Here is a 26,851-nt window from a genome sequence, read left to right on the forward strand (position 1 = left end):
AGGCAGGGATGACTTCCAAGTACCACTCTAAAAACAGCCATCTCAGCACTGCTCTGGGTGTCCCCCCCTCAAATACAAACAAACAGATACACACACAAAGACAAATATTTAAATATCTAACATATTTAAGTATTTTAAAAACCATTATCTAATTTATTTTATATCAATCCTAATGCATATATTTATCTAGTTAACACATATAAAATTGTTTTTGCTTGAGAAGAAAATACTTTGTTTATAGATCTCTAAGCACATATAAAGTACAGCTAAACACTAAAGAACATGCTTTTGTTTTTGTTTTGTTTTGTTTGTTTTTTGTTTTGGGGTCACACCCAGCAGCGCTCAGGGTTACTCCTGGCTCCATGCTCAGAAAATCGCCCCTGGCAGGCACAGGGGACCATATGGGATGCCAGGATTCGAATCACCGACCTTCTGCATGAAAGGCAAACACCTTACCTCCATGCTGTCTCTCCAGCCCAGGAACATGTTTTGAACTTTAGTTTTTGTGTTCCAAAACTCCCATTCTCTCCTTTCCATTGTCACATACAAAGAAACGTGGACACCCACAGAGACTTCAATTGATTCTTGCCTTGCTAACCATCCTATCACCATTAGGCATGATGATCTTCTTTCTGCTAACTCAGTAGCAATCAAAGGTCCTCACCAAAGCAATCCTTTAGCAATCTTTCAAATAGAAGCTCAAATAATAAAAGCTATTATTCCTTGAATATCTATAATGCTCAGCATGCTGCCAAGTGCTTTTTATAAAACTTCTACTTAACAATAAAAAATATGGAGACTTTTCTATTATTACCTCACTGATAGATGGCAGAATCAGAATTAATTGGTATAGTGTTTTAAATTCAAAATCCCAGGCTTTACTCACTAGATAACTTTATATTTGTAAAGTAGCTATCTTGGTATCCTTGGTCACATAAATACATAACTAATAAATTTCTTTCATTAATTTTCAATGGGTTGGCTTATAAAGATAGATTAAATGTCTATTATGACCCTCTCATTAACTCACAATTTCTTTCTTTGAGATTTGAACTCAACCCTGAATGTAATCTTATTTTGTTGGCTGTCATGTCTGACTTTATTACTGGATCTGGTGTTCATTGCTAGTTTGTTACCTCTACTATCTCTATTGATAAGTTTTATTTTCTTTTATAATATAATTACAGATTAGATTAGCTTTGTTATCTTGCTGAGACTCCATTTGATACTTTAATTTCCCTGCCTTTGTTCTTAATATACATAGTAAAATGAGGTTTTCTGATCATCTAAAAATAAGATAAACTTAAAGCATGAGTGTTAATAACAAACTGAAAAAAAAGCTAAAAGCTAAAATACAGTGATACTAGTTGGTAGTGGGTTTATGATGATACCTTATCCTAAGAACAGCTTTTTGGAAATGAACTTTAAATTAAATTAAAAAAGAATAATTTATAAGATATAAAGAATAGAAAAATTCAATGAACAAGAGTGTGATTATTTATACAAAATTAAAACAAGGGAAAGAATATTTTTATTCCATTATATGTTAGACACATCATCAGAATTTAACCAGGACTTGATAAAATAAATAATACAATCCTTTCCTTCACTGTATTTTTTTTATTCTATTGATAATTATAGAAGATACTTTCTGATTTAAATTAGCTTTTCAAATACCTTGAAAGAAAAAGTTATTTTTTTTTACTTAAGGAGTAAATACTATAGGCAGTATGCCAATATTTCTTTTTTTTTTTTAATATATATAATTTTTATTTTGATCATAGTGTCTTACATATTGTTGACAATAACATTTTAGGTACATATTTACATAAAATCAGGGGGGATTCCCATCACCAATTTGTCCTCCCTACACCTCCGTTTTTGTCCTACCTCCCATTTCCTCTTCCCTCACCCCCAGGGCGGCTAGAATATGTGGTCCCCTCTGTATCCAACCCACTACTTAGTAGTCTTGCCCCTGTTTGGTTTTAATGCCTCCCTTATCTCCCCCTCTAATTGTAGGCAGGACTAGCTAATTCAAGTTGCATGATTTTGCCTGAAAAAGAGAAGATAAATAAACTGGGGTAAGAGTCTAATACTCCAAAAATGGATGGAATCCTTCTAGAGGCTCTCATCATCGATTTGGGAGATGAAGGAGAAAAAGAAGTTGAAACACTCCACCAGTACCAAAAAAAAAGAGTCAATTATCCAGTGGGGACTCCATCTATATCGGTAAGCACCACAAAAAAAAAAAAAAAAAAAACAGATGAAAAACAAAGCAAAACAAAACAAAACAAACAACCAAAAACCAAACAAACAAACCAAAAACACGCCATGGTCTTGAAATAAGAAACATGGAATAGCACATAACGAAAGAAGAGAAAAGAAGAGAGAAAAAAAATAAGTATAATTGGGGACCACGATTTCAGTAGTCACACCCAAACAGAGAAATCGACCAAAATAGATAGGTATATAAAAATAATAATAACAATAATAAATGAAGGGAAAAATATATGTATATATGAAATAACCAAGGTTTTGTGGTTTTTGTATTTTTGTTTTTTCCCCTCCTGCCCTGGCACAGTAAATATTGGGGTCATTCTAAAAGGAATTCACTTGGCCTAAGAAATATGGGGTTTCTCCGTCCTTGGAGTATACTGTCATGGGATCAGCTCTAGACTTTGCTCAGGATCATTTATTCTCCCGGTGGTGTTTTTTTTTTGTGTGTGTGGAAGACTTCTGCTCTGTCCAGGGTGATACAATCAGAGCTCTGTGTGTAGAGGTCTCCGTATCTGCACAGATCCTGAGGTGGGACTTATGATGAAGTCAGTCTTTGTGGTTCTAGAGGTTCTGTTGCCTCAGTGTCGTTTTAATCCATCTTCTGTGGTTGGTGATCTTGGTCTTTGCACTGAACCTAGGATGGCTCCTAGGATAGCATCTTTCTTTGTGCTTCCAGAAGCCCCATTCTGTTGCAGTTGTCTCTGTCAGACCTTTGGGACTAGGGATCATGATTATTGTGCAAGTCGTAGTGCAAACCCTGAACTAGGGCTTTTATATTGGGCCCAAGGTGTATACTTGCTGGTCGTGGTTCTAGTAGCCAGTCATCTGTAAGTCACGATCTTGGCTTTTGGGCCTACCAAATGGTGCCGCGTCTTCTGGTTTTGTCTTGTCGTTAGCTGGTAAGGTATGCTAATCTGCTCTCAGGACAAGTTGTTCGCATTTTCCTCATTGTCAGGATATCATGTTAGAGCTGGCCCTTGTTGTTGACCCCGCAGTATTAAGGCTGGCTCAGATGGAGTTTGTTTCCTGTAGCTGTTGTGAAGAGCTGTGCCAATCCTTTGTCTGGGATCCAGATTTCAAGGCTGGATGAATGGTATCTAATCACCTGAGGTCTAAGCTGATTCCACATGACATATTTTCAAGGTAGGAGATATCCCTGTATTGTAAACAACTATGAGTTCCTATCTCTAGTAGATAAGAGCTCTTTTTGTTTTTTATATATATATATGTAAGATTTCCCCTTTATTTAGTGTGTCTTTGCAGGGGGAAGTGGTGCTACATTATATTGTCGGTGTAGCTGGGGGTGGACAGAGGGTATAACAGACACAGGTCACATACCCAAAAATGATAAAAATAAAAATTAAAATTAAAATTAAAAAAAAAAAAAGAAAGAAGAAATAAATAAAAATGTATGTGCTTGCAAATGTATATGTAGGACCAACATTTAGAAAAAATAAATAAATTTAAGAAAAGAAGAAAAATGAGTTCGCGAAGGTTTTAAAGGGCCAAAGTGGTGCAAAAGACTACCTTACATTTGGGGGAGAGCAGGTAACGAGGTGGTGTATTACAGGTCCTATGCCTATGTTGGAAGTACAGTTTTTCCCATTGTCTTTTGGGTTTTTGTTGTAATGTGTGGGTTCTCAGGCATCTTCCTATCCCACCCCCTGACCTTCTTCAGGTTGGTAAAAATTTGCGGCAGGGAGGTCTTGGAAGAGTTCTTGCATTGGGGATACTTTTGGACCTAGGTCCGGATTCAAGTAACAGTCCACATTAGGGGGAGTAGGTAGGGAGGGCCTCGCTGCATGAGTCCGCAGGGGAGTTGGCTGTCTTTTCTTGTCCGGGACGAGGTGTGGGTTTGACTGGGTGTCCCTTCTCTTGGGTGCTGGGTACTGGTTCGTTGGGGTAGGAGGTCGATCTTGTTGCCTAATAGATTAGGAACTGAGGGTGAAGTGTTTTAATATAGAGGGAGGTCTGGATGGGATTGAGGGGTGGAGGGATAGTTGGGTTTCCAGAGGGGGGAAAGGGTAAGGTGTATGGAAGGGGTAGGGAGGGAGAAAAGAGAAAAATACATTAGAAAGAAAGGGAGAAAAGAAAAGATAGAAAGTAAAGAAAAGAATAGAAGAGAAAAAAATCAAAAAGGAAGTGGTGAGAAGAGAGGAGAGAATAACAAGGGAATGCTAGTTCGCTTGAATGTGTTCAGTGAATAGAGTATGTAGTTTGAGTCTGTTCGTTGCTGTTACTGCTTTGGTGGTTTGACTGGTCACGTGCTTGAAACCCTAAAAGAAGGTAAACCTAGAGATAAAGTGTATGTTAAAGAGATTTCTCAAAAAAAAAAATAAATAAAAAAATAAAGAGTTTTCTCGGGGTCATCTCGTAGTGCAAACTAGGAATGGTATCTCATGTGGTATCCCGAGCTGCCATCTTAGCTTGTCCGCCCTTTGTATCCAAGAACGCCTGTGGACAGAGAAGCTGAGAGGTTATTTTACATATAGTAAGATAGAGGCATTAATACGTAGTGTTATGGGATGTTTCCATTGGAGTCAGTGGTTTGCCTTGGTATTCTTTACCTGTGTTCCTGTATACGATCTCTACAGGACTATTATGAGTCCTTGTTGTAGAAGGTTGATTACGTACCTGTTCTCTCTATGCTGCTGTTCTGGTGTTGCTGTTTTCTTCGTGGTATAATGTGTAGTCGAAAGTTTGTGTTGTTAGTTTTTCATGTGTTTTGGGCACTGTTCCCAGGTATATGTTGACTATTACAGTGTTTGGAGTTTCTATCCTGTTAGACCCTGTTATTTGATTGTTAAGTATTAGTTGTGGTTAAGATGTATGTTCTGTGTGCTTCAGAATAGTGCTACCATTCTGTGTTTATCTTTTGTCTTCTGACTTACTTCGTTTAACATAACATGATCTAGGTCCATCCACGTTGCTGCAAAATCTGTGATTGTATCGTTTCTGACTGCCATGTAATATTCCATTGTGTATAGATACCACATCTTAATGATCCATTCATCTGTTGTTGGACATCGTGGTTGGTTCCAAGATTTGGCTATTAAACTGAGTGCTGCGATAAATAGTGGGGTGCACACGTATTTTGGGATGAATGTTCTTCCACCTTGGGGGTATATACCTAGAAGTGCAATTGCTGGGTCAAAAGGGAGCTCAATTCTGAGTTCTTTGAGCACTCTCCAGACTGTTCTCCATAGATGTTGGACTAGGGGGCATTCCCACCAGCAGTGGATGAGGGTTCCCTTCATACCACATCCCCGCCAACAAAGATTGTTCTCAGTATTTTTGATGTGAGCCATCCTTACTGGTGTAAGGTGGTATCTCATTGTTGTCTTGATTTGGATCTCTCTGATGAGTGAAGGTGAGCATGTTTTCATGTGTTTGTTAGCCATCCTTCTGTCTTCCTCAGAGAAGTGTCTATTCATTTCTTCTCCCCACTTTTTAATGGCTTTGTTTGGTTTTGAGGGGCTCAGTTTTCTGAGTGCTTTGTAAGTTCTAGATATCAGTCCTTTATCTGATATGTCTAGTGAAAAGATTTTTTCCCATTCTGTTAACTGTCTTCTTGCATAAAGTAAGGTTTCTTTCGCCATGCAGAAGCTTTTTAGTTTGATGTAGTCCCATTTGTTTATGTTTGCTGCTAAGGTTCTTGCCATTGGTGTTCCATTCTCGAAGACCTTTTTGATATATAGGTCTTCAAGTGTTCTCCCTATTTTATTCTCAATAAATTTTATAGATTCGGGTCTGATTTCAAGGTCTTTGATCCATTTTAAGTTGACTTTTGTATAAGGAGTGAGGTATGGGTTGATTTTCACTTTCGTACATGTGGTTTTCCAGTTCTGCCAACACCATTTGTTGAATAGGCTTTCTTTGTTCCATTTCAGATTCTTGCCTCTTTTATCAAATATTAGTTGGCTGTATATCTGGGGGTTTATGTCTGGGAAATCTGTTCGAACCCACTGGTCTGAGGTCCTGTCTCTGTTCCAGTACCATGCTGTTTTGATTACTATGGCTTTATAGTATAGTTTCAAGTTAGGTAAGGAGATTCCACCCAGCTTCTTGTTTTTGAGTATGTGTTTGGCTATCCTGGCTCTTTTGTGGTTCCAGATGAATTTTGTGATTGATTGTTCTATTTCTTTAAAGAATTGTGTCTGGATTTGGATAGGGATTGCATTAAATCTATATAGAAGTTTGGGTAGGATAGTCATTTTGACTATGTTAATTCTACCTATCCATGAGCATGGGATGTTCTTCCATTTCTTTAGATCGTCTTCAATTTCTTTCTGAAGCGTTTTGAAGTTTCCCTGGTATAGGTCTTTCACTTCTCTTGTAAGGTTGATTCCTAGATACTTGATATTTTTTGATACTATCTTAAATGGGATTGTATTTTTAATCTCTCTCTCCTCAGCTTCATTGTTTGTATATAGAAACGCAACTGTCTTTTGTGTATTGACTTTGTATCCAGCCACTTTGCTGTATTGGTTGATTGTTTCTAGGAGTTTTACTGTGGACTCTTTAGGGTTTTCGATGTATATCATCATATCGTCGGCAAATAGAGATAGCTTGTGTTCCTCTTTCCCTATTTGAATTCCTTTGATTCCCTTCTCTTGTCGGATTGCTATTGCTAGGACTTCTAAGGTTATATTGAATAAGAGTGGAGAGAGTGGACAGCCTTGTCTAGTTCCTGAACTTAGTGGGAATGCTTCTAGTTTCTCGCCATTAAGTATAATGTTGGCTGTAGGCTTTTCATATATAGCTGTAACTATCTTGAGGAAAGTTCCTTCTAACCCTATTTTGCTGAGTGTCTTTAACATGAAAGGATGCTGGATTTTGTCAAACGCCTTCTCTGCATCGATTGATATGATCATGTGGTTTTTGTCTTTCATGTTGTTGATGTGGTGTATCAGATTGACTGATTTGCGTATGTTGAACCAACCTTGCATTCCTGGTATGAATCCTACTTGGTCGTGATGTATGATCTTTTTGATGAAGTGTTGGATTCGGTTTGCTAAGATTTTGTTAAGTATCTTTGCATCTATGTTCATTAGTGAGATTGGTCTGTAGTTTTCTTTTTTGGTGGTGTCTTTGCCTTCTTTGGGAATGAGTGTGATATTAGCCTCATAAAAGGAGTTGGGGAGGATTCCTGTTTTTTCTATGGTTTGGAAAAGCCTATGGAAAAGTGGTAGTAAGTCTTCTTGAAATGTTTGATAGAATTCACCTGTAAATCCATCTGGGCCTGGGCTTTTGTTCTTAGGGAGTTTTTTAATTACATCTTCAATTTCGTCTGAGGTGATTGGTCTGTTTAGTCTTTCTAGATCCTCCTTTTCCAGTCTTGGAATAGGGTGTTTGTCCAAGAATCTGTCGATTTCTACTGGGTTCTCTAACCTAGTTGAGTATAGTTGTTCATAATATGATCTCATGATGTGTTGTATTTCTTGGGGTTCTGTTGTAATCTCTCCCCTTTCATTTGTGATCCTACTGATTTGGGTGTTTTCCCTCTTTTTTTTGGTGAGTTTTGCCAATGGTTTGTCTATCTTGTTTATTTTTTCGAAAAACCAACTCCTGGTCTCATTGATTTTTTGTATTGTTTTCTTGGTTTCGATGTTGTTTATTTCTGCTCTGGTTTTTATTATTTCTTGCCTTCTGGTTGTGGTTGGATTCCTCTGTTGCTGTTGTTCCAGTTCTTTGAGGTGATCTTTTAAACTGTTGGTTTTGTTGTTTTCCTGTTTCTTGACATAGGCCTGTATTGCTATGAGTTTCCCCCTAATTACTGCTTTTGCTGTGTCCCATAAGTTTTGACATGTTGTCTCTTCATTGTCATTTGTCTCAAGGAATCTTTTTATTTCTTCCTTGAGTTGTTCTTTGATCCAGCTGTTGTTGAGCAGCATGTTGTTTAATCTCCAGGTATTAGTTTTTCTCCATTGCTTCTTCTTGACATCAATTTTAACCTCTGTTGCATAGTGATCTGAAAGGGTACTTCTTATGATCCTTACCTTTGTGGTCTTATATAGGTTGGCTTTGTATCCTAAGACATGATCTATTCTGGAGAAGGTTCCATGTGGGTTTGAGAAGAATGTGTATTCTGCTTTCTGGGGATGGAGGGCTCTATATAAATCTATTAGCCCTAAATCTTCTAATTTTTCATTTAGAGCTCTTATTTCTTTGCTATTTTTCTGTTTGGTGGTTCTGTCCAATGGTGATAGTGGAGTATTGAGGTCCCCTACTATTATCACATTTCCCTTCATGTGTTTCTCCAGGTTTGCTAGTAGTTGCCTCACATATTTTGCTGACTCTACATTAGGTGCATAGATATTGACCAGGGTTAGTGTTTCTTGATCTAATGTTCCCCTGATCAGTAAGTAGTGACCCTCTTTGTCTCTGATCACTTTCTTGAGGTTGAATACAATTTGGTCTGATATAAGAATGGCTGTCCCTGCTCTTTTTTGTTTTCCATTGGCCTGAATAATTACTTTCCATCCTTTTATTCTAAGCCTGTGCTTATCCTGTAACTGTAGGTGTGTTTCTTGCAGACAGCAGAAGTCCGGTTTATTTTTTCTAACCCAGTTCTCTACTATGTGTCTTTTAATTGGAGAGTTCAGTCCATTCACATTTAGGGAAATTATTGATAGAGAGGACTGTTGTGCCGTTGTATTGTGTGGAGTGGTTGTTGTTACAATCGGGGGTTTGGATTATGTAATTCATCTCTGAGTAAGTCGTTTAGGATCGGCTTGGTTTGCACAAATAGTTCAAGTTCGTTCATGTTTGAGAATGTTTTTATTCTGCCCTCCCATATGAATGATAGTTTTGCTGGGTATTGTACCCTGGGTTGGAAATTTCTTTCATTCAGTCGTGTAAATATGTCATTCCACTGTCTTCTTGCTTGAATTATTTCAAATGGGAGATCCGGTTTGATTCTTATGTCCTTTCCTTTGTACTTGAGGTTTTTTTTCTCCCTTATTGCTTTCAGGAGTTCCTCTTTCTCTTTGTTTTTTGCCATTTGGATTATTATGTGTCTTGGTGTTGGCTTATTAGGGTCTATTTTATTAGGAACCCTCTTGATTTCCTGGATTTGTCCTGAAGTGTCTTTCCAGAGTGTGGGGAAGTTCTCTGTTATTATCTCCCTGACTACCTGTTCTTCCCCCTTCCCTATTTCCTCCCCTTCTGGTATACCCACAATTCTTAGATTGTTCCTTTTGTCTTTTTTCATTAGATATTGGATTTTTCCTTCCAGTGCTTTGCCTTTTATTTCTTTGTTGGTTTCTTGATCTTTTTTTGATTGTAGTTTTCCTTCGAGTTCTTCGATGTGCTTCTCCAACTCTGTGTTTCTGCTCGTAAGGCTTGTTACTTTGTCTCTTAAGTCCTTCACTTCTTTTTGTATGGTCTCTCTCATGTTCTTTGACATTTCTTCTTTAATTTGGCTGATTCGTTCTTCCATGGTTTTCTTATATTCGGTAGCTAGGGTTTCTTTCATTACTGTTAGTAATTCCTGCATTTCCTTCCTCATTACCGTTTTTAAGTCTTCTTCCCCTGGATCTGTGCGATTTGGTGGACTTGGGAACTTGCTAGGATTTGTCATGGTGTCTCCAGTTTTTAGGGATTTCCTTGATTTGCGCATGGTTCTTTGTATTTAATGGTGTGTTTTGGAGTGCTGTGGCTTCTTTTTTTGGCCTGCTTGTTCCCCTTCCTGAAGGTGGTTCTAGAGGGGCCTGTTGGGTGAGCTTGTTGAACCTAGCTCTTTCTCCTCCCCTTTGCTGCCTAGGGGTCAGCCTTCCCTGTGGGTCCTGTCCCTTTTCTGCTCCTTAGTTCTGTCAGCGGTGCAGTTCCGCTCCTGGCCACAATGTTTGCTGGCGCTGTTGAGCCTAGTTCTCTGTCCCCCCTCTCTCCGAGAGTCAATGGAGCTCTGTCCCCTCCAAGCCTCCGTTGAAGGAGTTCCTTCCGCCCAACCCAGAGCTCTCGTCCTTGGGGAGTCCCTGGTCCACTCCAGGGCCCTAGGGGATGGACTGTTCTAGGTCACCTGAGGGGCCAGACGACTGGCCCTATCTCCCTTGTCTATTCGGGTTGTTCAAGTTGCCCTTCCAGGTGCCCACCCAGAGGAAGGGCTTCCCTCAAGCCACTCTCCTCAGCGCTTGTGGTTCCTGGGGAAGGGGCTTGGCCTGGCAGCAGCGGGGGAACAGGCCTTACAAGGCCGTTTCCGTGCCTCCCGGGGTCGCAGGGAAGGGATTCGGCCTGGCAGCCGCGGGGGACCGGGCCTTACCTGGCCGATTCCGCGCCTCCCGGGTTCGCAGGGGAAGGGGCTCGGCCTGGCAGCCGCGGGGGACCGGGCCTTACCTGGCCGATTCCGCGCCTCCCCGCCAATATTTCTTTTATGGTACATTTATAAATGTTTGTTGTAAATTTGTTGCTGTTTGATAAGTATCGAAATAACATAATTTTGGCAACTTTTATGCAAAATTTATTTTGTCATTATAGCTCCTATAATTGTCTGAAATTTACCTTCCTCTATTAATTCATTTTCCATACTTAATTTATGCTACTCAAAAAAAGTTTTTAAATATGTATAAATGAATGTTACTATAAAAATCCCATTTTTCAAAGATTGGAACAATTTAAAAACAATATAAAAACAAGAAATAAGAAAAAATATGTTGCTTAATTTCACATTTACACTTAGACTTGTACCTTGTTCTGCATATGTAACAGACCAGTTTTCCTTTTTTAGAAACTTCTATCAACTCTGTCCTTCAATCACAGCACTTTCTTAGCCCTCCGAACTTGGGAATAACTATCTCAGGGATCCTCTTAAGACACTCACAGTCTCAATATACACCCAGAATTACTCATTGTCTTCAATTATATTGTCAGTTTTCTCTTCTAGATTGTTTGTTGTACAAAATGTACAACCCATTGATCTGCTTAGCACAGAATAGCTGTTCAATAAATGTAGTTGAATAAAACTTTATTCAATAATTGTGTTGATTAATTAAGTTTGATTTACCATTGAAATTACTAATTTCATTGACTTTAACATTCTAATTGTGTTTTATAGAAGTATCACCATATCATTATAGAGATATATTTAGAAATAAAGGATCATATATTGTCAAGTGTATGTTACCATACTACACTGTTCATCAAAGTGCAATAACCTTACCTCTCTCCACCAGCAAAATCCATTAGATCCACTCTGGTCAGTCAGCCTGTCAAAATCCAGAGGTTGGTTTCAAATATTCCATTGCTTTCCTTAATTTATGTTCCACAAAATAACATTTCAGCTTCTGAATTATGCATATTCCAAAGTAAGAACACCAACAAATTTCTCATTGGTAAATTTGACAATACTAATATTATAAAAACATATATACATACATAAAGGGTTTAATACTTCTGTCTCAAAGTGGTCATTTGATATACTGGCTCATGAACTTTTGGCTCTGGTTAAATGAGATAGATAAGCTTAGTGTGAATATCCCTAGAAAATCAGTGTCAATATGTCATATAGATTTCATCTCAGTACTCTTCCTAGGAATAGCCAGGTATGCCCAAAACCAACCTTCCAAAAATAAAGAGATAAAGAGAGAGAAAGAAAAATAATTCTGTCAAAATACTTCCTAAAAGTTTAATATTGTTTTATAAGAATATAAATGTGTATATGCTTTAGGGGTAAAGTGTCACAATACCCAACATATCATCAAAGTACCAATATAAATCTATTATATGTCATTGGACCCTTTTATCCTTTTTATTTCTCTTCTACTAACCCCTTTCTTGGTAACATCAATTATGTGATAAGAGTATAAGACTTTCTTTTTATTGGGCATTTACAAGAAATCTACTTTAAACAAAGATACCACAGTTACATCTGTTTCTACCCTTGCATACTTTTTGTTTAAATGATATCTTTATTTAGGCACCATGATTACAAACATGTTTGTAATTGGGTTTCAGTCATATAAATAATACCCTCCTTCACCAGTACAACATTCCCACTAGCACTGCCCCCATCTTCTTCCTTCCCCACCCCCTGCCTGTATTCCAGAAAGGCATTTTACTTCTCTCACTCATTGTCATGATAGTTGTTAGTGTAGTTATTTCTCTAACTGCACTCACCATCATTTGTGGTGAGCTTCACCCTTGCATTACTTAAATAAAATGTATTTCCAGTGAACATTTTAGTAACTAAATGATAAAAGAGTTTTAAAGTTATTCTTATAGAATTTGAGTGTTGAATTATGAGAACTTTTGTAACTCATTAATTTATTGTGGATGTAATCATTTTACAATGAGATTATGTATATCAACTTATAAAGGTATTAACTTACACCAAATCATGCATCATACCTGAGACTAGATCAGATCATGGAAATATTATGTATTCACATGGATGGTCAGTTTTTCCTAGGCCAGTCTTCTCTTACCTAATAGTGTATTGCTATCTCTACTGAAATAAATTAATCTAAACATTATTCTTAAAAGCCATCATGTTTTCCAAAATTCTAACCAAAATTTATAATTTGCATTTATTCTCTTCCTTGTTCATTTTAATGAAAGGACTCTGTGTTGGGGTACACTTGAGACATTTATGGAGGTCTTCTGTTGCAGTACACAGAAATCACTATATAAATGAGACAGAAAGGGAGAAAGTCCTCTGCACATGGGTTGGTCAGCACCAATAAGAAAATCATCATCTGTGCCCTAAATAGAAGGATTTAGGAATCAAGAAACCACCTCTGCTTTGAACAGGAAGCTGCTGAATTAAAAAAAAATTGGTAGACAAATCAGGAATTTGTCAACATGATCTAATTCCAACATTCTCCTGCTTCTGTCATAATCTAGTGTCTCTAAATGTATGTTCCCTTTCCATGGAACTTTTCCTTTCAAAAAACTAGGAGACCATACGCAGCTGAGCTAAGGATTTATTCCTAGCTGTGTGCTCAGGGATTGCTCTTTTCAACAAAGGAATTTTTGAAATAGTGTTTTTCTTGTGAGAAATAGGTCCATTAGAAAGGTTTGTATTGGCTGTTGAGTTCCAGTCCTCAGCATCTATTCTAACATATTGGTTTTTATATTTTCTGGATAATCATGGGACAGATATTACTTCTCTATGACTCAAATAATAAAATGAAATAATTTTTTGTAAAAGAATGCAAATTGCCAGCTATTTAGTATAATTCTCCATGTCATTTCTATCCTTTCATTATTCCTACTTCTGGTTAGCCCATGTGGTGTGCTAGTGGGATGAAATACAGCTATCTTACTAGAATATCACCCTTTTATCTCATTCCTGACTATCTCTGCCCATGAAAATAGTACAAAAGGGAATGGGGAATATGATATCTTTAGCTTGGATTTATTTCCATGACTAAGTTTAGAAAAGTGTTTTAATGAGTCTTCTTGTTAGCAGGCTATAGCTTAATGCCATTTGGCTCTTCCTGAAGACTCTTCTAAAATTATTCTTGATCTTGAGACTTATTTTACTTTAAAGTAAGCTGGCATGCTCTAAGTCTTCAGCTGGTTCATTAATTCACTGGTGAGGAATAAGTGACCTTAGAAAACTTACTGGAATCCTTTGACAAAATTTTGATCATTTAGAATCCTTTTAAAATCACATTCAGAAACTAAATAACTTGCCTCAGAAAACTGACCTTTCATTCGAAGACATAATGCTACAGTGAGCTGGTCAGCTGGTCTCTTGGTGACCTCTGCAAGAGTCCACTTTAACAATGCTGCCCTTTCTCTCAACATCTTTCTATCTCCTTCTCATAGTCTTTGCCATAAGCTATCTCTATTGTTTTTAATTCATAGCTCTGTGAAATATTATGTAAAGTACATTCCTACATATGCTCCGTAGTTCTCTTGAATAATGAGCCATAGTTATTGTGGGTGAGAAAAATAATCATGGGTTTATTTTGTGGGGAAAACATGACAGATTAATTTTCAATATTGGCAGGTATTTGTACTTATACTTCACTGTGTTTAAAATAATATTTTATGCCATTTGAAAATGAATTCAACATTATGATTTGTAAATATTGCTTATAAGGATTATAATATTGTCATAAAACATACTTTATCTTAACTGTGACTGCACAGTGATAATTTGAATGCCTTCTGATGATACTTAAATACTTGGACAATCTTTCTGGCCTTCCATTTTCCTATGTATAAAGTGCATTTTTATCTTCAGTGATCTAATGTTCTATGAGTTGATGAATGTTTAACTACCCAGTTACAGTGATGGTGTTTCTATCTTTTATTCATCTATCCCCACATGAGAATATTAAGCTTTGTAGGACTAAAAATGGCATGAATAAACTACCCTTTTTTTTTCTCTGCCCACTTTTCTATTCTCTCTGGTATTATAGTTTATTTATTTAAATTTTTAATTTGCACCAAGAATCAAACTCAGAGCTTTATTCATGAAGGCGTTCACAACTTTAACACTGAACTCATGGATTCCTTTACATAATTAGAGCTAGAGACAGCCTGGTTGTTAAATGGTGAGAGGTGGTAAATTTTTGAATCTTGTTTTTTTTTTTATTTGTTTTGTTTATTTTGTTGAATATTTTGGCCACATTTGGTGGGACTCAAGCCATACTCCTGACTTTGTGCTCAGGGATCACTCCTGATGCCACTTGGGTATCATAATATGGTGCTGGGAATTCAATTAGGGTCAGTCACAAGCAAGGTAAAACCCTGCTGTAGGGTTGCTCTGGCTCCAGAAATTACCTTTAATTGAAAGGAAGTAGCAAGACATTCCTCATCAGAATATGTCAACAGGCAAAGTCTTCACTTTCTTCCTTAGCGGGGTTGCTCATCTCGAGCAGTTACATATTCAAATGAATCTGTCAGAGACAAGAGTCTGGTGCTGAGTTCCTGCTCGGCCTGATGACATTGATTTGTGAGCATAATGCTCAGTTGCGGGATGTGTGACAGATAAATTTTATCAAAATTAAGGCACAATTAAACATTTCATCTTCCTAATTACTGGCTGTAGATTCAGCCTGATGACCATGTGCTGTAAGAAATCAGCGACCATTACACATTTTAATGGAGCACAGCTGTCTTACAGCTTGGTAATATTTGCACAGTGCCACAGAACTGTAATTTATGATAAAAAGAAAAAATGTGTATTGGCGCTTTTTTGCCAAAATAGATTAAGGATTCATATACTTTAATGAGATTTGGACCTAGTCTTGGATTATCGTTATAAATGATTTATGTGCATGTTGGTGGACTCCTGTAGTTCATAGATGATTTGTGTTTTGGTCTACCAATATGTAATTCAATATTTATTCTTGAGCCAATGACTACCACTTTCCCCCTTTTCTCTTTCTTTCATATCTTACATTTCTTTCCCCTCTCACAAAGGACAGATAGAAAGCAAGTGAAACAAAGCAAAAAAGTGATGGCATAAGGGCCTATGAATCAAGTTGCTTCTTTAAGACTCATTGAGAACCAATATAGGGAAGGGTGGAGATGCCACTGGCTGCAGGAGCAGAGACAGAATATGGGACCCTCTGGTCCATTCCAACCTTAAGTTTAGCTTCAACAGCCCAACCCTCCTGGGAGAGAGCAGCAGATGTACCAAAGAACACAGCCTGACCCACAAATGATATTTGCTCTTTTGAGAAGAAAGTAACAAAGCCTTCTTCTCTATTTCATCACTATAAAATGGAGGAGAAAGACTCATCACACTTCTCTTACTGAGGTTCATAAGAGTATTGATGATAATAATTATGACAGACAAGGTGGCATTGCTCTCTATTGCCATCACTGTAAGGCTTTCTACATTGAGGGTTTAGCACCATTTGCTGTTAGCTACTGTTGTTTTACCTCATTACCACCATTCTCACTGGAAAAACAGTTGAAAGTGCATCTGTTTGGGAAAGAATCACTTTCAACAGATTGGTCACTAGGAAAAGTCATGAGCAGTCAAAAAGTATAGACATAGACATTGTAAATTTTATTGCCTAATGCATCATTATTAGCCAAAGTGGAGATTAATTATTAATTATTATACCTGGCTAATAATATTATGATAATTAAATCTATCCCTGCAAGTCTATGCTATAGTTTTACACCTTCATCTATAAAAGATACATAACTCTTCAGAAATGTTTCTTTTCAGAAAGCATACTGTAGATGAGAAAAAAACCCGGCAAGATACCAGAATCTACATGAATCTGCTCAATTTAGGTGTTAACTTGCCTACTGAAAACAGAGAACATGTCCCAATGAATTCCAATGGCATATATATATATATGTATGTATACATATATATATATATATATATATATATATATATATGGAGCAGGGGAAGAAGAGCTCATCTTTTTATCATCCCAATCTTCTCCAGGCTTGATTTATTTCAGCACTCATATGCTGGAATGTTTCATACTGTACCAGGTTGCATATGCTTGCACACTAATTCTCAATTGCCGTATGCAGTTTGTGACAACCATCTGCTTCAACCTCCCTTTGAGTTCTTTCTCCCACTCAGCCCAGCTGAAGTAAAAATATGGACAAAAACAACTTCAGCAGGGAAATGAAAAAGTTAATCAGAGAGTTAAAGTTATATTGTGTATCTGCCTTTCGCATGGATGTGCTCCTGCAACTTATGCTCCACTTATCAAATATTTCTGAAGTGCAAAGCCTGACACTTAGCAGAAAGCTGTAAAAAATGCCATGTTTCCACTGACAGTCTTGGCTGTGGAGGAAAGGTAATAATAAAATATGTACATCGAGAGCACATGTCAATGTAAGAGCCCACTATTATAGCTCCAGCAACCTAGAATTGGTATGCAGCACCTTTTCACATAACAGAGGGTGAGGGGGGAAAGGAGAAAAAATAGAGAAGCAATCTTATCTGATTGCCTGTAAAAAAAAATCAACAACACGTTTGGAGTTTAACTTGAAAGGATATATTTCCTAAAAATTATTGAATTAGAATATCTAAAAAAGAACATGCATAACTATGAAACTGAAACCTCATATCTTAGCACAAAGCATGAAAAGAGAAAATAGGAAAAGAGCTCCGAGCATTTTAGAAACAGATGTTTGTGTATTTGTTTTTGATAGATTAAAAACAGAATGTCTGAGTTATAAGGAAACAAATCTTTATCATGAATTTGATTGTGCATATTGTATTTTGTTCATTAAAAAGTACCACCAATTGTATTGATGTGATTTTTTTGATGGTTAAAATGTGGAAAATTCTTGTTTCAGAAGTTACATGTATGCACCAAAGTGTGGTCTTTAGGTTTTGTATTAATGATCCTGTGTTTAAAGTTAGAATAAATAGAAAAATTACCATGGATTTATGGATAAAGTATGCATGGTATGAAATACTTATCCAAGAAAAAAATGAGTGGAAGAAAAGAACAAATGAATAGCCTAGATAGAAGAACAATCTGAAGGCATTCATCTAAACTAGCATTCAAACACCACCATGTCTTCTTCAGAAATTATTAATTTCCTACAGCAAAAGCAGAGAGTGAGAACATGAAATTGGCAGATAAAAGAAAAAACATCCTGGATATAACACAAATTAACTTCAGATGGAATCAAATAGAAAGCCTGTTGAATCATTACTAAAATGGGCAAAATACAAGTTCATTGTGTTCTGTTAGAGACTGAACTATCAGATTCTAATTATAACTGATCAATTTCAAAAGCAAAAGCCATGCAAATTATTTTCTTTTAAACTTATGTGATTTTTTTTCAGAAGAATTTCTGGATAAATATATGACCTTTCAGGGGTCTCAAACTCAATTTACCTGGGGGTCACAGGAGGCAAAGTCGGGGTGATCCTGAGTGCAAAGTCAGTAGTAAGCCTTGAACATTGGAGGGTGTGACCCAAACAACTAAAACAAAACAAAACAAAACAAAAAAAGATTCCTCTAGGGCAGGGCCACAAAATGTTGTATGGAGGGCCACAAATGGCCCGCGGGCTGCGAGTTTGAGACCCCTGATAGATTGTATATACTATTTTATAATTACCAAAAAAATATAAAAATATTTTTGATTCAATAGTAAGATTTAAGTTTTTAATAGTTATGCTGCACCAGATTTGGAATAAAATAGGATGGCTCAAAAACTAAATAGTGTCCTAATGTCAAGAGGGAACATTTGGACTCTAATGGAGGAAAATTGACTCTGGTGGAGGAATTGGTATTGAAATAATGCCAAAAGACTCATTTATCAATAACTTTATAAATCATGCCCCTTTAAATAAAAATTTAAACATTCTAGATAGCAATCTTATAAGCTAATAATTTGATCCTCATTTTCTTTATAAGTTCCTAAATATAGCTCTTAATCTTGTTAGAAAAAAGTGGAGAGCACGGCATACGGTTTTACACATTACAAATGCTCCATTAAGGTACTCTTAAGACAGTTGCAAGTCTAGAGTGTAAATGAAAAATAAACGTTTTAGGCATGTAATAGCAATGTTGAGAAGTTACCAAGGATAAGTAGTCTGTGGAGAATATGTCTCTGGGTTCCTTCATGGTCTGAAAGCAATGAGAGAAGTTAAGCTTAATTATTGGATAACTATAAACTTGTTTTATTCCACGATGATGAAGCTAACTAGAAAAAGGTTACCTATGTCACCAATTTGGCAAAACTTTTTTTTTGTCTGTTTGTTTTTTGGGGCCACACCCGGTGATGCTCAGAGGTTACTCCTGGCTCTATACTCAGAAATAGCTCCTGGCTTGGGAGACCATATGGGACGATGGGGATCAAACTGAGGTCTGTCCTGGGTCAGCCGCGTGCAAGGCAAATGCTCTACCGCTGCACTATCGCTCAGGCCCCAGTTTGGGAAATACTTTTAAAACACAAAACACATAGTTTCATATATAAGAACATAATTATTATGAAACTAAATGGAATTGACTTATCTTACAAACACTAGATTTTTGCTACCTTTCTAAAGGTGTTAGGAGGCTAGATTTTCAGACTCCTAAGTAGTGTTTGAGAGTCCCAGAATATCTAGCTGTAACTTTTGGCAAACAAGGCTCTTTTAATTCAGTGCAAGTTCCTGAGTGTGCAAGGTAGCCCAATGAACAGTGCTGAGATACATCATTCTGAAAGTGCTAGGGCTTCTATACTGCATCAAGTGATACTTAAGGTACCATGTAGTGCTACAAATTGAATCCAGGTAGGGTACATTCCTGCCATGAGCCCTAACCTCTGTACTTTGTTCTGGCCCTGAATTTTGCTACCTTTTATTAACTAAAGTTTCAAGTCAAAATATCCTTTTGACTCCTCCTTAAAGATGCCTTTAGTCTCAATGTCCTGGAGTGTTTCACCTACATGTTGTTCTATATACCTTATCGCCACTCTGTGCCTCTTAACTGGTGCATTTAGTCCATTGACATTGAGAGAAATAATTGTCATGGGATTTATTGCCATCTTTGTGTAGAAGTTTGGTGTGTTTTTTGTTCTGTCTTGTTTTTAGAGTAGATCTTTCAGTTTTTCTTTTAAGGCTGGTTTTGAGTCTGCAAAGATTTTGAGCTGTTGTTTATCTGTGAAGCCGTGTATACATCCGTCAAACTTGAAACTTAGTTTTGCTGGGTGCAATATTCTTGGCGAAGCATTTATTTCATTGAGTTTTGCCACTACGTCCCACCACTGCCTTCTGGCCTTGAGTGTTTCTGGTGACAGGTCTGCTGTAAATTTCAAGGATGCTCCGTGGAATGTAATTTCCCTTTTCGATCTTGCTGCTTGCAGTATTCTATCTCTATCGGTGGGTTTCATCATGGTGACTAGGATGTGTCTTGGGGTGTTTCTACTGGGGTCTTTTTTAGCTGGTACTCTTCGGGCATGCAGGATTTGGTCACATGTTTTCTTTAGCTCTGGTAGTTTCTCTGTGATGATGTTCTTAACCATTGATTCTTCCTGAAGATTTTCTTCTTGGGTCTCTGGAACTCCAATGATTCTGAAGTTGTTTCTGTTGAGCTTATCAAAGACTTCTATTTTCATCTTCTCATATTCTTTGAGTAAATTTTCCATTGTCTGATCATTTGATTTGAGGTTTTTTTCTAATCTCTTCTGCTGTGTAAAGTTGTTATGCATCTCATCTTCTAAAGCACTAATTCTATCCTCAGCTGCTGTTAACCTGTTGGAAAACTCATCCAAGCAAGTGGAAGCAGAGATAAACAGATGGGACTATATTAAGCTGAAAAGCTTCTGCATCTCAAAGGAAATAGCGCCCAGAATACAAAGGCCACCCACTGAGTGGGAGAAATTATTCACCCAATACACATCAGATAAAGGGCTAATATCCAAAATTTACAAGGTACTGACAGAACTATACAAGAAAAAAACAACTAACCCCATCAAAAAATGGGGAGAAGAAATGAACAGACACTTTGAAAAAGAAGAAAGGCAAATGGCCAAAAGGCACATGAAAAGATGTTCAACATCACTAATCGTCAGGGAGATGCAAATCAAAACTACTATGAGGTACCACCTCACGCCACTGAGATTGGCACACATCACAAGAAAGGAAAACAAGCAGTGCTGGCGGGGATGTGGAGAGAAAGGAACTCTTTTTCACTGCTGGTGGGAATGCCGTCTAGTACAACCTTTATGGAAAGCGATATGGAGATTCCTTCACAAACTGGAAATTGAGCTTCCATACGATCCAGCTATACCACTCCTAGGAATATACCCAAGAAACACAAAAATACAATACAAAAAACCCTTCCTTACTCCTATATTCATTGCAGCGCTATTTACAATAGCCAGACTCTGGAAACAACCAAGATGCCCTTCAACAGATGAGTGGCTGAAGAAACTGTGGTACATATACACAATGGAATACTATGCAGCCATCAGGAGAGATGAAGTCATGAAATTTTCCAATACATGGATGTACATGGAATCTATTATGCTGAGTGAAGTAAGTCAGAGGGAGAGAGAAAGACGCAGAATGGTTTCACTCATCTATGGGCTTTAAGAAAAATGAAGGACATTTTTAACAATATCTCAGAGACAAGAGAGATGAGGGCTGGTAGGTGCAGCTCAGGACATGCAGCTCATCACATAGAGTGATGAGTGCAGTTGCAGAGATGACTACACTGAAAACTATCATAAAATGTGAATGAATGAGGGAAGTAGAAAGCCTGTCTCGAGTACAGGTGTAGGGGGGTGGGGAGGAGGGAGATCTGGGAAATTGGTGGTGGGAATGTTACACCGGTGAAGGGGGGGTGCTCTTTACATGACTGTAATCATACAACTATAATCATGTTTGTAATCACGGTGTTTAAATAAAGATAAAAAATAAAAAATAAAAAAAAAAAAAAAAAAAAAAAATATCCTTTTGAGTAGTGTATGTATTAAATAAGTCAATACATTGCTATATACAGTTCTTACTGTTAAAAATTGTAATTTGACTTTTTGAAGGGGGTCTCTAGTTTGCTCCCTTTAGATTCTTTCAAAAATGGAAAGACTTGTTTTATGCTCATTTTTATGTTCCGCAAACTGGTTTCATCTACTTTGATTTGTGTTGTATAATGGAATTTTTAGCTGCCAGATGTCTGAAACACGTAGGTTAAAAGCAGGTCAATTTCACTATATGACTATCATTTTATAACTTAGTGAATATATTTACTATTCTCTGGTAATATGTAAATAAATTTGACTGTAGATACAGGCATATTAAGTTATCGTCTTCAATATGTCAGTGTTTTCTTGAGGTCTATGCATGCATCAATTGCTGATGAGAACCTAGCACCTGAATGCCAGGCTTATGATAGTTTGGAGTGGAGAAAGAAGAGCTATAGCTTGGAGCTTTTGTTAATGGCCATAGAATCCACACTCTGCAGCCAAGGCTGGCAAAGTCCACAAGAAACAGCAGGACTTAAATAGCTCACTGCTAGTCCTAGTAGGGTTCTTGACAATCAAATATACTCACTGCATACCTATTGTGTGCAGAATGTCTCTTTTCAGTTGCCAATTCAGCACTGAGAGGTTAGTTTAGCTCTTTTTATCTTTACGACCTGCAGACTGGTAACAGCATTCCTAACAGTGTGTTCATTTTAACAATCGTTTATTCCAATAAAACAAGGTAGATGTTCCCTAGATATGACTACCATATGTCCTGAATTTTCTGGGATAATTCTGATTTCATGTTATTTGATTTCCATTCCAATAAAGGCAATTAGTGAAAAAACATTATAAAATGTGATTTTCACTTTTATTATTCTGAAATTTCAGATAATAAATTGATTTATAAACCTATTTTACAATATCTATTTTGGTTCAAGGATTTCTAGTCTGGAAACAGTATTGGGTAGTTCATGGTGTTCCTTATGAAGCCTTTTATGGTATTTCACTTCTTGAACAAATATGCTATTTTTCTTACATACCATTAGTAGTATCCTTCATGACTTCCCATTTCTTCTATCGCCTTGTTCAAGGACCACTGATGGATCTAGCTTAATAAAATTAAGGATCTTGTCTTTCTTATGAATCTTTGTTAATGTGTACAAAGAGCAGCATAAATCAACATAAATAACATAGGGTAGTTATTAAGTCACATATTTGAAAAGACATATTAGGGATGATTGTAAATAATATTTAAAGTAGAAATTCATGCGATATTGCCAAGGACTATTTTAGTCTCAACTTCTCTGTCTTATTGACTTCATTCTCTGATCCCACACCTGGGAACTATACTCTGCTCGTCTTTTGTCACCTTCAAAATGCCCCCATTAATTTTACACTTTATATCTCTTCACACTTCATTATTAAAAGAAAAAAACAAAACAAAATCATAAGTCTTATGAGGATCTCTAATGGTCTTATCACTGAACAGGCATCATTCTATAGCTATAAACTAAGATGATATAAATCTTTAATATATCTTCTTAATTTGCTCACTATAAATATTATCTGAAGGAATAAGAGAATCTATTTTGGTTTTGTTTTATTTTTCTTTTCTTGGATTTTGGAGCCACATCTAGCAGTCCTTACTACTAACTTCTAACTCTGTGCTCAGGAATTACTGTTGGTAGGGACTGGGGGATATAATGATTGCTGATGATTGAACCTAAGTTGTTTTATGTAAGGAAAGTGCCCTTCTCAATTTCTAAAGCTTAAGATACATATACTTGGTTCTATCCCAAATATTCTGAATTAGTATTTTCTTTGAATGGAAAAAAGTCTTTAAAAAAAAAACTGGAAAAAACTGGTAAACCAGTGATGTTGGGGAAGTGGTGATTGTGTGGTGTGGGTGTAGCTGCTGAAGCTTTGAAGTAGGGACTTGGCCTCTTCCTGAAATCGTCCATTTTTCAGTTTCAAAACCAGTGTCTCCACATCTTGGTTTACATCTTTTTTTGACAATAAAATAAGTTTATGAAGCTGGCTGATGGTAGACATGAAGGCAACTGTGGGAGATACTTAACCGAACAAATTCCAGTTATGCCTATATTTGGACTGAAATCACCAGGACTTTTTTGGATGAGTTTGGGCACTTCCTGACTTTTCTCCTCATACTTCCAGAAGACCTGGTAGCTATAACCACAACCCACAGATGCTCCTATATCAGTGACACAGCTTGAAATTCTTGAGCTACATGTCTACAAATGCCTTCAAATTTTTCAAAACTGACACCACAATGGGAGCACACCTAAATAGATGTCAAAGTGACATAGAAACTGCCTAAAATAAGACTTCTCACTCTTTCTCAGTGAAAGAAGGAACTTTTCCCATGTTCATGATTATCTTTTCATTCTTCCTGAATATGTTGTTTCTATAGTTTATATAAAATTTCATCATTTAAAAATTACTTTATTGAACATTTAAAATTGTATTTATCCTTTGTAATACAGCTTAAAATTGGGGAAAGTAATGCCTCCAATATTCCTTTTCCCAAGGAGTGCTTTAGCTATTCGAGGTTGTTTATTGTTCCAAATGAATTTCAGAAGTGTTTGATACACTTCTTTGAAGAATGTCATGGGTATTTTTACAGGAAATGCGTTAAATCTGTACAATGCTTTTGGAAGTATTGCCATTTTAATGATGTTATTCCTGCCAATCCATGAGTAGGGTATGTGTTTCCGTTTCCATGTGTTCTCTCTTATTTCTTGGAGCAGTGTTTTATAGTTTTCTTTGTATAGATCCCTCACATCTTTAGTCAGGTTGACTCCAAGATATTTAAGTTTGTGTGGCACTAATGTGAATGGCATTGTTCTCTTAATGTCCATTTCTTCCCTATCATTATTAGTGTATAAAAAGGCCATTGATTTTTGTGTGTTAATTTTGTAGCCTGCCACTTTGCTATATTAATTTATTATTTCTAGAAGCTTTTTGGTAGAGTCTTTAGGGTTTTCTAAGTAGAGTATCATGTCATCTGCAAACAGTGAGAGCTTGACTTCTTCCTTTCCTATCTGGATTCACATGATATCTTTTTCTTGCCTAATTGTTATAGCAATTACTTCCAGTACTATGTTGAATAGGAGTGGTGAGAGAGGACAGCCTTGTCTTGTACCAGAATTTAGAGGGAAGGCTTTTAGTTTTTCTCCATTGAGGATAATATTTGCCACTGGCTTGTGGTAGATGGCCTTAACTATATTGAGAAAGGTACCTTTTATTCCTATCTTGCTGAGAGTTTTGATCAAGAATGGGTGTTGGACCTTATCAAATGCTTTTTCTGCGTCTATTGATATGACCATGTAATTTTTATTTTTCTTGTTGTTGATATCTTGTATTATGTTGATAGATTTATGGATGTTAAACCATCCTTGCATTCGCGGGATGAAACCTACTTGATCAAAGTGAATTATCTTGATGAGGCACTGGATCCTGTTTGCCAGAATTTTGTTGAGGATCTTTGCATCTGTGTTCATCAGGGATATTGGTCTGTAATTTTCTTTTTTGGCAGCGTCTCTTTCTGGTTTTGGTATTAAGGTGATGCTGGCTTCATAAAAGCTATTTGGAAATGTTCATAAAAGATTTCATAAAAGAGCCTGGCCAGGATTGGTAGTAGTTCCTCTTGAAAGGTTTGAAAGAATTTATTTGTGAATCCATCTGGGCCTGGGCTTTTGCTTTTGGGCAAATTTTTGATTGCGGTTTTAATTTCCTCAATAGTGATGGGGGTGGTTAGATATGCTACATCTTCTTTATTCAACTGTGGAAGGTTATATGAGTTCAAAAATTTATCCATTTCTTCCAGGTTCTCATATTTTGTGGCGTAGAGTTTCTCAAAGTATTCTCTGAATACCCTTTGAAACTCTGCAGTATCTGTAGTGATCTCCCCCTTTTCATTTCTAATATGCATTATCAAGTTTCTCTCTCTCTTTTGCTTTGTGAGTTTTGCCAATGCTCTATCAATCTTGTTTATTTTTTTCAAAGAACCAACTTCTGCTTTTGTTGATCTTTCGGATTGCTTTTTGGTTTCTATTTCATTGATTTCTGCTCTCAGCTTTGTTATTTCCTTCTGCCTCTATTTTTAGTTTCTTTTGTTGATCATTTTCTAATTCTATAAGCTGCAAAGCAATAGTTATAAAAAAAAAGCAGCATGGTATTGGAATAAAGACAGACCTTCAGATTGGAATAGGCTTGAGTACTCAGAGAATGTTCCTCAAACATATAACCACCTAGTTTTTGATAAAGGGGCAAGAAATCCTAAATGGAGCAAGGAAAGCCTATTCAACAAGTGGTGTTGGCACAACTGGTTAGCCACTTGCAAAAAAGCGAACTTAGATCCTCAGCTAACACCATGTACAAAGGTAAAATCCAAATGGATTAAAGACCTTGATATCAGATCTGAAACTATAAGGTATATAGAACAACATGTAGGTGAAACACTCCAGAACATTGAGACTAAAGGCATCTTTAAGGAGGAGACAGCACTTTCCAAACAAGTGGAAGCAGAGATAAACAGATGGGACTATATTAAGCTGAGAAGCTTCTGCTTCTCAAAGGAGATAGTGCCCAGAATACAAAGGCCACCCACTGAGTGGGATAAATTATTCACCCAATACTTATCAGATAAATGACTAATATCTAAAATTTACAAGGTACTGACAAAATTATACAAGAAAAAATAAACTAACCCCATCAAAAAATGGGGAGAAGAAATGACAGACACTTTGAAAAAGAAGAAAGGCAAATGGCCAAAAGACACATGAAAAGATGCTCAACATCACTAATCATCAGGGAGATGCAAATCAAAACTACATGAGGTACCACCTCACACCACTGAGATTGGCACACATCATGAAAAGGAAAACAAGCAGTGCTGGCGGGGATGTGGAGAGAAAGGAACTCTTTTTCACTGCTGATGGGAATGCCGTCTAGTACAACCTTTATGGAAAGCAATATGGAGATTCCTTCACAAACTGGAAATTGAGCTTCCATATGATCCAGCTATACCACTCCTAGGAATATACCCGAGGAACACAAAAATACAATACAAAAATCCCTTCCTTACACCTATATTCATTGCAGCACTATTTCCAGACTCTGGAAACAATCAAGATGCCCTTCAACAGATGAGTGGCTAAAGAAACTGTGGTACATATACACGATGGAATACTATGCAGCCGTCAGGAGAGATGAA

Source organism: Suncus etruscus, chromosome 10 (assembly GCF_024139225.1).
Source record: "Suncus etruscus isolate mSunEtr1 chromosome 10, mSunEtr1.pri.cur, whole genome shotgun sequence".
Lineage (NCBI taxonomy): Eukaryota > Metazoa > Chordata > Mammalia > Eulipotyphla > Soricidae > Suncus > Suncus etruscus.